At 34.1% G+C, this 13,589-nt stretch overlaps 1 protein-coding gene and 1 pseudogene across 1 annotated transcript in view; both read left to right on the top strand.

The window, feature by feature from the left end:
- MED13L (mediator complex subunit 13 like) overlaps positions 1-13,589 on the top strand; it is a 232,608-nt gene that overhangs the window by 33,235 nt on the left and 185,784 nt on the right. The window lies entirely within an intron of this gene.
- Positions 7,915-8,033, top strand: LOC112477302 (annotated as a pseudogene).

The raw sequence follows: 13,589 nt of genomic DNA, 5'->3' as shown, positions 1-13,589 counted from the left end.
AGGAAGCTATTTGACATAAAAATAAAGTATGCTTGAAACCTATATCGCTTTTGTGTAAACTCTCTTCTTGATTTTCTTAGGCAGAAATGGATAAGATTATGTTTACAAAGTCTATTAAAATCAAAGCTTGCTTTACTGCATAAAATAAAACGTCTTTCTCTGGCTGACTAGTTTTGTATAAAATGGGTCAGCCCCCTCATATTAAAGCTGTTATAGAATAAAAGAAGAGATAAGAGAGACAAATGGAACTGTAGAGAAAAAAGAGTCACGGTGGTGGACAGTTTCAGATGCTTAAAGCAAAGAGAAAAAACAGCAAATTAGAAAATGGTAACTTTTTCTCCGAATGGATCAGATGGGAACTCATACAGTCCCTAATCAGTGTGTCAAGCTGTAGATATATAACTTTTAGTGGTTCCTAGGGCTGAGAAGTGGGAATTAGGACTTAAAGAAAGGTAGTAGGAGATCTTAACTCTGCAGTTGTACTCTTAAAAGTCTTATGTTCCTTAGCATCTGTGTCTTTATCCAGAGCTATAGTTGTAATTCATCGTACTGATTTTCTTAAAGTGAGTTCATACATTCAGTCTTTATTATTCATCAAACAGTTTTTGCCTGCTTATTATGTGGAGAGTATGAGCTGTGAGTGATAAGAGCTGTGACTGTTAAGAGAGGCATTTCTTGAGTCCCTAACTTGAAAGGGCTCTTAGGCTAGGGGAGGTTTTGGAGGCAGGATGATAGACACTAAGAAAGAGGTAACTATAACACTATAAGTTATGGCAGCAATCATATTCAAGAGTATTTTCCCAGTGAAACCCTCTGCTCCCTCAACCCCTTGAGTGAGGTCGTCAGACAAGTCTCAAGGTGAAGAGGCAGGCCTAAACTTCTACATGGAGAGAAAGTGATTTACTCTATTTGTCTGTTGGTGCAAATTTTGCAAAGTAGTCGTGTCTACTGCCTTTAAAGAAGAGTAGGATTTCACCAGGAGGGGAGGGAGGGAAGCTACTAAAGGAAGGTGTGTCACTTAAACATAGAAATTTATGTCAGCATGTCAGCAGGGAAGAAGGGACAGGTTGAGGCCAGGTTGTGATATAAGATCAATTGTACAGTTCAGACCCTAAGTAGAAGAAAAGATGAATTATTTAAAAATTTTTTGGTATATTTTAGTTTTTTAGAACTTTTTAAAATTAAAATTCTTTTCTACATTCAGTAAAAAATAATTATTCGATTCTTGGTGTGTGGAAGGAAAGTAATGAATAACAGCTCATGTTTTAGTTATTTGCCATAATAAATAAACACTTGATAATGAGAGTTTGTGATTTCATAGGCATTTTCTAAGTGTTCTCTTATGTAAAAATTTCTTATCAAAGTGATTGCTTTTATGTGAACATGTTAACTTTTTTTTTTTCCTTCGGCTTTCTATAAAAGAGGATGGATTGCTGGGTGGTAAATGCCAGTTTGAAATGTTACGCTCCTTTGATTAAAAAATCATAAAGTGTTGCTTTCTAATTTTCATGATTTTAGCTAGCAGCTGGTGAGTAACTGCTTTTGTAGCAGTTTGAACTCCCATTTTTGTCTCAGAACATCTTACTGATGAATAGAGTAGTGGTTGTGCTAAATGACTGCAGAGTGGACAAAGAGATAAAGCACAGAACAGAGATAAGAGTTCCTTATGGCAGCAAGCCAAAGGCCTACTGACATTTACACATAACTGAAAGAGCACGTGGTATGTTTCTTGTACTGTCAGATAGATGCTGACCCAACTGTGCTGGTTAGCAAGGTGAGCCCCTCCACTATATACATAGTTCCATTTTTACAGTTAGGCTGCATGTCTGCTGCTGCTAGATTTTCATCCACTGGAACTCAGTATAATTTTATGGATCACCTGGGTGGAGATTTAGACTGAAGTAAAGTGAATATGCTGTTTATTGGCAGGAAAGAATATACTTATTCTTGATAAGGACACTGAACTGATAATCTATCCATAGTTTGTGTTTCAGGCTTGTGTGGTATTTTTCAAACAACTAAATATCTTTGAAAGATTCCTAAATGATATATATTCCCATCAAAATAAATGATTAATGTAGCTGATCGTTTGAAACCATGTCTGCATAATGCTAAGATTAATGCACTTTCATTAATCTAGTAGTCCTGCTAAAATACACAAAACTTTAACCAGTTGTGTATCTTAACTAGCTCAACCAAACCATTAGATTCTTCAGCCTATGGACAGCTGAATCACCAGAAAAACTCAGAAACTTCATAGTGTAAATGCATCTTCCATTTTCAGCATTATTATTTTTCTACTTATTTTAAATTGAGGGAAAAGTTAATAGAGATTTTTTTCTTGAATAACTTGTTGATACATCAGTTTTACTTTTTGTTTATATGTGTGATTTTTTTTTTTAACAAGAAATTTTATTCTTTACTGGAAATCCTTTTATTCAGTTCCATAATCTACAATTCCTTTACTTTTCTACCCCAATCACAAGTGTTATTACCACAGTTTTGAAAGGAAAAGCACTGTCATCTTCCTTATTTCTCTGGTTGTAGAAACTGAATTTTGAGGACTGTTGCATTGCAGCTGATGACTGGGCCAGACTTTTTTATTAATTGCACTTTATTTATTGGTCCTCCATTTTACTTGCACTGTGTGAAAACACCCAGAAGACCTCTGTGGTGTTCTTGGGGATCATATAGGCATATACAGGTTTTGGCTTTCCAAGACAAGGCTGCCTTAAAGAAACTTTCAAAATATAATGTAAAAATCTAGGTTAGATAAGTTTTGTTTTTTTTTTCTTGTCACTTGAAAGTTAGATTACACATTAGTTTAGAATGTCCCCTTTGTATGGTTTCTTATACTTTTCATCTATCTGGATAGTATGTGTGATTCAATGTAATTTTTCTGTTTTCTGATATAGGTTTAATTTCTTGCCATTGCCTCTGCTTGTTCTGAAACTGCTGTCAAATACATCTTGGAACCTTGTTATATGTCCTTAATAATATATATTTTTAAAACCTCTGTCTCTGCTCTATCCTAGTTAATTTCTTCATTATTATCTTCTAGCTTAGTAATTCCTTTTTTGACTTTTCCAGTTTAAACTTTATCCCTTCTATTGAGTTTTTAATATCATTACTTATTTTAAATTTCAAAAATTTATTTTCAAGCTTTCTAATTGAGTATTTCCACCTAATATTGTTTTACTTTTTTTAAATGATTTTTTTTCCTATTTTAAAAGAAATTTTATAAATTATCTTAGGTTTATCTTTTTAGAAATATTAAACATACTGTTTTTAGGTTTTTTCAGACTTTTCTCATGCTATTTTGTTTGGAAGGATTTCATATTTCAGTTGCTGTATTTGTAGACTGTTATTAGCTTTCTTCTCATGTCATGGTACAAATTTGACTGCCAAGTCTCTTCCTCCCCACCCTTTTGCAGGTGTTCTTAACTAGGTCTCCCTCTGTCTCCCCCCTGCCCCTTGGTGATTTAAAGTAATTGAACTTTTCAGTTTTGATGCTGTAGTACATTTAAATTAAACCTAGATTTCTATTCCTTTAAAATTCTGTTTTATTTTTATTTTATTTTTTATTAAAATTCTCATTTTTAAATTTGAGAGTTAATAGCTGTATGTTTAATCATTCAGAGTTTGATCATTATTTTACCACTGGATCCCTGAGAGTACCACTGCAGTTTTTAAACTAAATAGTGATTAGAGATAGAATTTTGTTTCAAGGATTTGACAGGAAATGACTATTTCTTGACTGAACTAAGTTGTGATTTTCAAGGTAGCAGCAGAAACATCCAGGATAGGAAAGTCTCTCATATTTTCATTGACAAGGTCAAAGTGTATTGTTTTCACATGTTTAAAACTGTATAGTACTACATCACAATTTACACAGAAATTATAACAGTGAACTTGTAAAAGCAAGGAATGCAAAAAGGAGTACTTATTTCTGATGAATTGATTTAACAAAATATATGAGATTGTCATGTTGCCCAATTGATCTTGTTTTGGATTGCTTCTTGAAAAAAATAGGACTTGAAGCTGTTGACATAAAGCATATGTTGTAGAATAAAGAGGAATTCAGAATTTATGTAGTGAGCAGTTTTTCTGATTTCACAAGCTTCATACTTAACAAAAACGAACACAACTGAAAACTATTTCTAAGTAAAATTTCATGAATTCTCTTTACAAATTGTGATAAAGTCAAGTCTAAAAATTAATATCCATCCATGATAAAAATTTTCAGAAAAATGGTCATGGGGGAATTTCCTCAACTTGATAAAAGAACATCTACAAAAACCTACAGCTAATATAATATTTAATTACGGAAGACCGACTACATTCCCCTAAGATCAGGAACATGGCAAGGATGTCAGCTCTCACCATTCTTATTCATTATAATGTTGACAAACTAGCCAGTGCAGTAAGCAGTAAGGCAAGAAAAAGAAATAAAAAGCTTGAAGATCATAAAGGAAGAAACTGTTTCCTATTTGCAGATAATATGATTGTTTTTGTAGAAAATCCCAAAGAATCTACCAAAAAAAAAAAAAAAAGATCTAGAACCAATAAGTGAGTTCAGCAAGGTCGCAGGATACAAGTTAAACATACAAAAATTATTTGTATTTCTATATGTTAGTGATGAATATATGGACAACAAAATTGAAAATACAGTATTGTTTATAATTGCTCAAAAAATACCTACATGTAAATCTAACAAAACATGTACAGGTCTCATGAGCTGCAAATCCATACACCTTTTCAACCATGGTAGTAGAGTAATTGAACATCCATAGGCAAAAAAATGTACCTTGACCCAAGTCTCACACTTTATACAAAAATTAACTCAAAATGAATGAAAAGTTTTGAATGTAAAATTATAAAACTTTTGCCACTCCCACCTCCAAACTTCTTCATGATCTAAAACTGGGTTAAGAGTTCTTAGACCCGATACCAAAAGCACAGTTTATAAAAGGAAGATTTGATAAATTACAAAAAAAAACCCTAAGAAATTTTGCTCTCAAAAACTGCCTTTGAGAGAACGAAAAGAAAAGCTAGAGTAGGATAAAGTATTTGCAAACCCAATATCTGACAAAGAACCAATAGCTAAAGCATGTAAGATTTCTCAAAGCTTGGTAGCAAAAACCCAAATAGTCCAATTAGAAAATGTCCGAAAGATATGAAGAGATAAATACACAAGGCAAAAACACATATTAAAAGAGGTTCAATATCATTAGCTATTGGGGAGATGCAGATTAAAACTATAGTCAGTTATCACTACATACGTATCAGAATGACTAAAATTAAAATAGCGACAGCACCAAATGCTGGAGAGGATGTGTAGAAACTGGATTGCTTATATGTTGACGGTGGGATTATAAAATGGTACCAGCCACTATAGAAAATAGTTTGACAGTTTTTTAAAAAACTAAACATGCAACTACCATACAACCCAGCAGTTACACTCCTGGGCACTTATCCCAGATGATTGAAAACATATGTTCACACAAAAACCTGTACACCAATGTTTATAGCAGCTTTATTTGTAAAAGCCCCAAATTGGAAACAACCCAGATGTCCTTAAACACGTGAAAGGTCAAACAAACTATTATATATCCATACAATGGAATACTACTGGTTAATAAAGAGGAACAAGCTATTGAAACACAAACAACCTAGATGACTCTCCAGAGAGTGAAAAAGCAAACCCCAAAGGTCATATACTGTATGATTCCACTTATATAACATTCTTGAAATGACTTAATTATAGAGTACATATTAGTGGTTGCCAGGTAAGCGCGGGAGGGGAGGAAAGTTTTGTTATAGATGGGGAACACGAGGGATCCTTGTGATGATAGAAATGTTCGTTATCTGATATGTCAGTGTCAGTATCCTGCTTCGGATATTGTACTATAGATTTGCAAGTACTTAGCATTGAGGGATACCGCATAAAGGGTGCATGAGATCTTTTGGGTATTATCTCTTATAATTTCATGTGAATATAGAGATATCTCAAAATGCTTAATTAAAAATTAAATGAATTATTTTTCTTTTCACTAGTTGAAGATTTATTTTCTATTTTACTTAGCTTCTTGGCATCTGTATAGTTTGCTGGCTGTATAAAATTTGAACTCAAATCACTATTTCCATGACTATTCCTGTCCTTTTTTACTTGTAAAAAAATTGAGGTTCTTTAAACAATATATCCTTTAATCTGGGCATAGGTTTTTTTTCCCCCTTTACTTTTTGCATGAATACTTAGCTATCCTCAAACTACTCAAAAAACATGGTTTTAGCAATGCAAAATTGGTCTCGTTGGCCATAATATAATTAATTTTTTCTTTCATGTTTAGAATTTTTTAGGACTAATAATAGCAGCTGTGATATGTCAGTGATTTCATAATTTATTAATTATGTTAAATAAAATGTAATACTGGTGAGGCGTTAGTAACATTGCACAGATTATTGTAGTCCTGAAAAAACAGGAATAAATCCAGTGAATGAGAAAAGTGACACTATTGTTGGCACTCTGAAATTCTGCAGGAACTTACATTGTAGCTAAAATCAACCTTATCTTCTTGCTGTGTTCAAGAGGCTTTTCATTGATTTCTGTTGAGATGAAAAGCCTTTTTTAACTTAAAAAAGAAAAAAGAAAAAAGGCAGTACTCTCCAGGCCCTGTAGATTATTAAGATCTTTTAGCAGGCACTTGCTCTTTCTCTAGGAAATTGGCTGTTAAAGTCAGAAGGAACTCTTAATAGTTTGCATGGTGTTTGATTAAATGGAACAGTTGGATCAGTAGAGATTCCAGATATAATGGAGCAGATATTCACTTCTATACATCCCCTATGATTAGCATGGTTATATATTTTATATTATAGAAATAAAGTAGCATATATTGTTTTGCATTATAAAATAAAAAATATGTTAGAGAAAACATGATAAATTGTCCTTTTTGGGAAAGACTTAAAAGCATCATTAAAATATAACATATATAAACTAGTATGTGTCCAGTATTGTGGGTGGGATAGTTAATGGTTCTGCAGAGATAAAACTAACAACCATACTGGAAGAAATGATGATGATGGCTTCTAATATTGGAGCATTATTTACATGTCAGGTGTTGCTCAAAGCAACTTTTTGTATTAACTCATTTTATCATGATATTTTTATTGTGAAGTAGGGACTATCCTATGTATTCCTGTTTATAGATGAAGAAACTGAGGCATGGAGAAGTCAGAAGAAACTTCCCTGAGGACACATAAGTGGTAGAGAGGGGCATTTAGTTTTAACTACCACTTTATATTGATTTCAGAGAAATAAGAGCACATATGATAAAATGCAAAATGCGAATTCATAGGTAACAGGAGGCTGAAGTCTGTGGACTGGAGTCATTAAGGCAGTTTGCCTGGAGAAAACAAAAAATTAGGACAAGTGTGGGTAGTAAAGTGAGTGATAGCAACCCGAGTACAAAGCATTGAATATTAATAAACATGCTGTATGTGGCATGGCAGCTGTTGGGAGCTGAAAGTTTGGGAGAGCAGTAGAAAAGATGGGCTAGATTAGTTAGGATAAGAAATTTGGATCACAAAGTATGGGCTTGGGACCACATTTTCTAGGTTGTGCTGTTGAGAGGAGCAACAAAAATCTGTCAGAGATGCATTAAATATGGACTCTTAGAACTAGAGAAGACTATAAAGGTTATTATCATGTCTTTGCTCTTTAGTCTGTCTACCCTACCCTAAGTTTTATATTTTAGTTTTGCTACTGATTATCCAGAAGCTGGATAGTGTGGGAAAACAAAAGCAATAAACTAGGTATCACAAAGCTTGGATTCTGGCACCAGCTTTTCCATTTTCTTGTTGGAATGACCTTGTCATGGGTTACTTAACCAGTTGAGATTTAATTTCCTCAGTTGTGTCTATGGCTATGCTACCCTGAATAAGCCCAATCCTGTCTGATCTCGGAAGCTAAGCAGGGTCAGGCCTGGTTAGTACTTGGATGGGAGACCATCTAGGAAGACCAGGTGCTGTAGGTGTAAAAAGTAAAAAATAAGGAATTGTAAGCTGACAAGGTCCTTGCAGTCTGTGAGGTCAACCAAGGATTGCCTCACCTAAAAAAAAAAATAATAATGATAATAATTTCCTCAGCTATATAATGGACTTAGTATCATATGCCTAACCAAGGATTCGTGACAATTAAGTGAAATAGTCTAAGACTACCTTATTGAATTCATATTAGTTATTCCTGAAAAAACAATTTGCTGTGCAATAAACCCCCTTAACTGGAATGAAAATGCAGATATAGAAATTGAAGCTCCCTCTTCCTCCATGGAATGAGTAAGAAGACTTTGTTTTTTCCTACAAACCTGATCTCTCTTCTAGCTTTGGGTTTTATGGCTCACTGAATGTTTTATTTATCTATTTATTTAAAATTATAGTTGACACACAATTTTATATTAATTTCAGGTGTATCACTGAGTGTTCTGATTCAGCAGGTGTGACCCAATCACAGGACACTCAGTCAAGTAGGGGAGAGAAGACATATTAAGTAACTAAATATCATGTTACATACAAAATGATGTTTCATGAAATAATTATACCTGTGCTGTGGTAATTCAGAATAGAGATTATTGATACTTGGGAGAAATGAGAAGGCTTTGTGGAGGAGGTAGTATTTGAAAATGATGACCTTTGAAAGAAGGTGTGATGAGATGCTGAAATGAACAGATTTATTTCAGGAGAAGGGAGTATAATGAAAAAGACATGGAGAAAGAAAAGCATGTAACCAAAAAATTGGTATTTTTGTAATAAGTGGGCAGGGCCAGGAGTAATAGGAAATAGGTTAAAAGGTAGGATGGAACTAGATTACCGGGGCCTTGATTAATATACTAAGGAATTTTGGATTGCAGTTGTTAACCGTCATGATCAACAATCCTGTTGTACCTGAGAGCAGTTTTAGGCTTACAAAGATCTTTGAAACACACTTGTAAAATTTGTCTTGGAAATAACACTTCAGGAATGAACTTGTATTACAGTGATCAAGTGAGTTATTATTCATATTCCAATTAGTATATATATTTCCTGTATTTTTAAAAATAAGAAAGGTGGTGTTACCTTTATCTGTTCTTTTTGGTTATCCAATAATACTGCTTTTTATTGACTACTTATAGGAGAGTAAAAATTTTGTAGTTTTTCAGTTTGATTAAATTGAATCCCAGTCTTCACCAGTTATGAATTTATATGAAAGAGATATTTCAGGAATAAAAATGTTTGTATATTAGAATTTGTTGGTGTACGTTTTTGATAAAATATATGAGTTGCTGCCTGCTGATAGTAGTACAAAACAGATCTTTTGGATATGCTGGGTGTCCTTAGATTTTTTGTGATTAACACTGGAGACACTTCCTGTGATGATATTCCTAAATATAGCCTTTTCAAACTCAAACACTGTATTCTTGTGAAAAATCCTACCGCCATACACAATACTATTTGTGATAGGTATTGGTCATAAATATTTGGTAGCGATTGTCAAATAAGCCTATAAGCTTTACATAGTATTGAAACTTTAATGGGAATGACTTTTAGTTCTCTTGTAAAATGGAGAATGCCAATTCAAGTGATAAATAGTTAATGGTTTTTAGATATGTGATTTAAATCAAAATAATGGCTTTTATTGATTTTGTGTGTACGTGCATGTGTGAATATTTGACACCAGAAAAGTAGTTCAAACCTGCAGCTTAGATAGAGGTCTGGTATAACTGACATCTCTGGAAATTGTTCAGATTTCAGGTTGGATAAATGATTTTACTTTACTGACATTTTGAATATTTGCCACAGAAATTTTTCTTAAACTGTGTTTCTTTGAAGCCTAAAGTTTTATTATTCTTATTGCTTCCTGGAAAACCTCATTTCAGTGACAGATTTGATTCAAAGTGAGACATTGGCTAGTTGCCATTTAGCCGAAAACATCCCTCTTTTCTTTGTTACACAAATTCCACATTTTTTGAAGTATAGTTTTCATTTACGAACTTTGAAACAACTCTATTTTGCATACCATCCATGTTTTGTAACTGCTGACTTTTGTTAATTTTCATTATTTAATATTGCTGTAGAATGTCATGTACCCCATCTCCTGTAGATTGATTGTAATTATCCCCAAAGTTTAAAGTTTAACTAAAGATTGTGGCAATCTTACCAGAGGGCGTCTGACTTTCTGAACACTGAATAGCCTTCTTCAGTGTGTTCTCTGTAGCTAATGAAGAGTACATTTGCTGAAACCCATGTTTGTTTAATCAGTTCTTTGGATTCACCACTGAAGCAGTGGCACGGCGAGGTTAGATTGTAGGCGGTAATCCTCCTTAAATGAGGCTTAAGGGGAGTTGGCATGGTGGTTCATAAACTGTGTTTGGAGCTTTGCTGGCTTCTCCTCGGTTAATGTTACAAACCTTGGAGTTTTTGTCCTAACCCAGTTATCTCAAAGACAATTCTCTCATTTGTTGGTTAAGGAAACTTTTTGTTGTTGTTCATCTTCTTTACACACACACACACACACACACACGTCCTTTTTTTTCTACACAAGGAGAATTTGTAACCCATTTAGGGGAAGAATCTGATGTTGATTTTCTACTCTTTACTGAAAAACTAGTGCTGTTTAATTTCATTGAATCCTATATTTTTAAATAGAAATAAGGTAACTTGCAGAAATTTTGAACACATTGGAGTATTTGTCTTAACAGTCAAAAATGCATTTCACTTTAATGGGTGTTTTGCTTGTATTACAAAATTGACTTAAAGGTCTCAGTACCAAAGTACATATTTGTTTATAAACACTAGGAATTGGAAGTTCAGGAATTTATAATTTATAATTTGTGTTCAGAAATTTGAAATTTGGTATTTTAAAATCAAATATCATTCTTGGTGATAGTTGGTCGTTTTATTTGGTATACTTTATAATATTATTTTATATATTAAATCAGCTTTACAGATTAAGATTTACCATTTTGTATTTTAAAATGTAGCCTGTAAATTTTATATTTAAGTATCACTGAACTGAAGGAGTTGCTCATAGGTGATGTTTCATTTAAAAACTATATTAAAATGTTTACTTACAACATGGTTTGTGAAAATCAGAAAATTTAGTGGTTTTGATCTGCAGAGCAGCTTTAACCACTATAAATTTATTTCGCAATATTTCTACCTAAGCAAGTAGCTGTTATAAACTGTTGTCAGTGTGGATTCCTATTATTTTCAAATCCTTCCCTGTTCCTTTTTAAAGGTGATTGTAATACATTTAAATCAGCTTTTCTCTCAACAAATTTTTGGTCACTTTTTTTTTCGAATTTGCAAACTATGAGAAATTCATGCAAAAAGGCATTTCTTCCTTCCTTTGATGAACATTCCCTGCCTGCCTGCTCTGTGCCAGGTGGTGTAGTTACTAAAACACAGTCTTTAATCTTGAGCTTAGAATCTCAGGAAGGAGGGTAAAAATACATATTTTTCTATAGTACTTGAAGAGCAGCACGTTAGCAGGATGATCATAGTACTCTAAAAGTGCCCTGTAGGAACTTTGGGATAGGGATTGGGAGTGGGAAGACTTCTCTAGGGGGCGATCCTTGAAAAGTTACCAAGATTTCAGGGCGGGGAGAGTAAATATGTTTATTGGAATACATTGGTTTCCAGTTGTGTTTTGTGGATCTCTACGTTCGTGAGAAGGTATGTATGCTTTTCTGCTTCTCCTCTCTGCCTTTTTATTTTTTTTAACTTGTTTTATATGTTGGGAACGATACAGTAGGGAATGAGAAAGTGCCCAAGAGGATGGGCAGTGTTCTTCAGCAACCTATAGGAAATGGGAAAAAGTACAGAAATAAGGGGTTGGTTTTAGATAGCAGTAAGGACATATCTGTGGTAATAAGAGAGAAGGCAGAGTTGATGCAGTTCGATGATAGATGCGGAATGTGGATTTCCCTTTCAGTGGTCTCTGTCATTGAAAAAGGAAGCAAGGTCATCACTTATGAGCAAAGAGAGAGGGAGAGATGTCAGGTTTGTGGAGTACAGAAAAAAAGGGTTAGTCTGAGTTAGGAGAGTGGTAAAGTGAAGGACCTAGAGAAACGTCATTAATTCTGTTTTACAATGGCAAGGGCTCACTTAAGTTGTGGTTTTGAGTTTAACTTAAGACCAGTTTGTGTGGGTGTGGGTTTTTTGCAGTCACATTCAACTGCACAGGTTTAGGCACTGATTAGGTGGGGAGTTAGTTTAACTAGGATTTTGCCAGAGTATACAAAAATATGAGAGTGGGCCAAGGGAGATGAAGGTTTATGCACAAAAAGGATTATGATGACGGGCCATGGAATTTAAACTGGGAGCAGGCATGAGAGTGAGCGAAGGATAGTGAAAAGTGGTGAGACCTGTAGGTTATAGATTCCGTGAGGTTTTCCAGTTTCCCGAATTTCATTGTGGTAATGGCAATTTGAAATACGATTTTAGGACTAAGCATTGATAGTAAGAGTATGTTTAAACAACCAACCTCCCCGCACCCCACAAAAAGTTTGTTTTGAGGTTCTTCTAGTGTTCCAGTTAACAAAACCCCATAATCTGTTGAAATATAAACTTTTCTCCCCTTTTGTTCCATCTCACAAATATTATTTAGTTAAAACTTTGATTTACTTTAAGGAAATGGCTGTTTTAAAATGTAATTTGTGGTGACATGGGAGTGTTTGTATTCCTGTTGTCTAGGTTATCAGTACCAGATTCCAATTGGATGATATGCAGAGGAAATTCAGGTTCAGCTGATGTTATGCGTATTCTCAAACAGAAGACTAAATGTTTGAATGAGAAAATTTTTTTAAAAAATTGAATTGTAACTTTTTAAAGAACGTTCATAAATGATGTATATAGCTGAGGTTTCAAAATGAATGTTTCTATTTAAGAAATAACTCATTTTCTGGTTCTTTAGAAATTTCTTTCACAAACAATGAATTATATAGTAAGGAGGAACCGCTGACCCTTTGATTAGCCCTTTAGATTTGACTAGCCAAATCTATTAATTTAAGTAAAATTTTGTTCAAAGATTCACTTAGTTTTTACCTTTTACTTTACGCAGTTTGATTTGATATTGAAAGGTAAGAATTGCTGGACGTGTGTTCTGTAGTCGTTAAGAGAAGATAGAATCTAGTGCACCCTCTAGGGACTTGCTTTATACAGGAGCACAGATAATTCATCAGTGCCAGGGTTTCTCAGTCTTGGCGCTCTTGACACTTTGAGCTGGATAATTCTTTGTTTGGGGGGTTGTCCTATGCACTGTAGGATGTTTAGCAGCATCCCTGGCCTCAATCCGCTATGTGCCAGTAGTATACTACCCCCACTTCAGTCTCGGTCTTGACAAAAATGTCTCTAGAAATTGCCAGATGTTCCTTAGAGATCAAAATTGCCCAAGTGGAGTACCAATGATATATGGTGATGGAAGAGAGACCCAGGATCTGGTATTTGGATAGTCTTGGAATTCGGAATCTGGGAAAATTATTTTTCAGTTACCTTCTTTAGAGAAGTTGGAAGTGAGGTCACGAGGAAAAGAAGTGACAGACAAGTGAATATTT

This window comes from Pteropus alecto, unplaced genomic scaffold (genome assembly GCF_000325575.1).
Source record: "Pteropus alecto unplaced genomic scaffold, ASM32557v1 scaffold113, whole genome shotgun sequence".
Classification (NCBI taxonomy): Eukaryota; Metazoa; Chordata; class Mammalia; order Chiroptera; family Pteropodidae; genus Pteropus; species Pteropus alecto.
The sequence above is the reverse complement of the archived record's forward strand: the minus strand, read 5'-3'. Positions and strand labels throughout refer to the sequence as shown.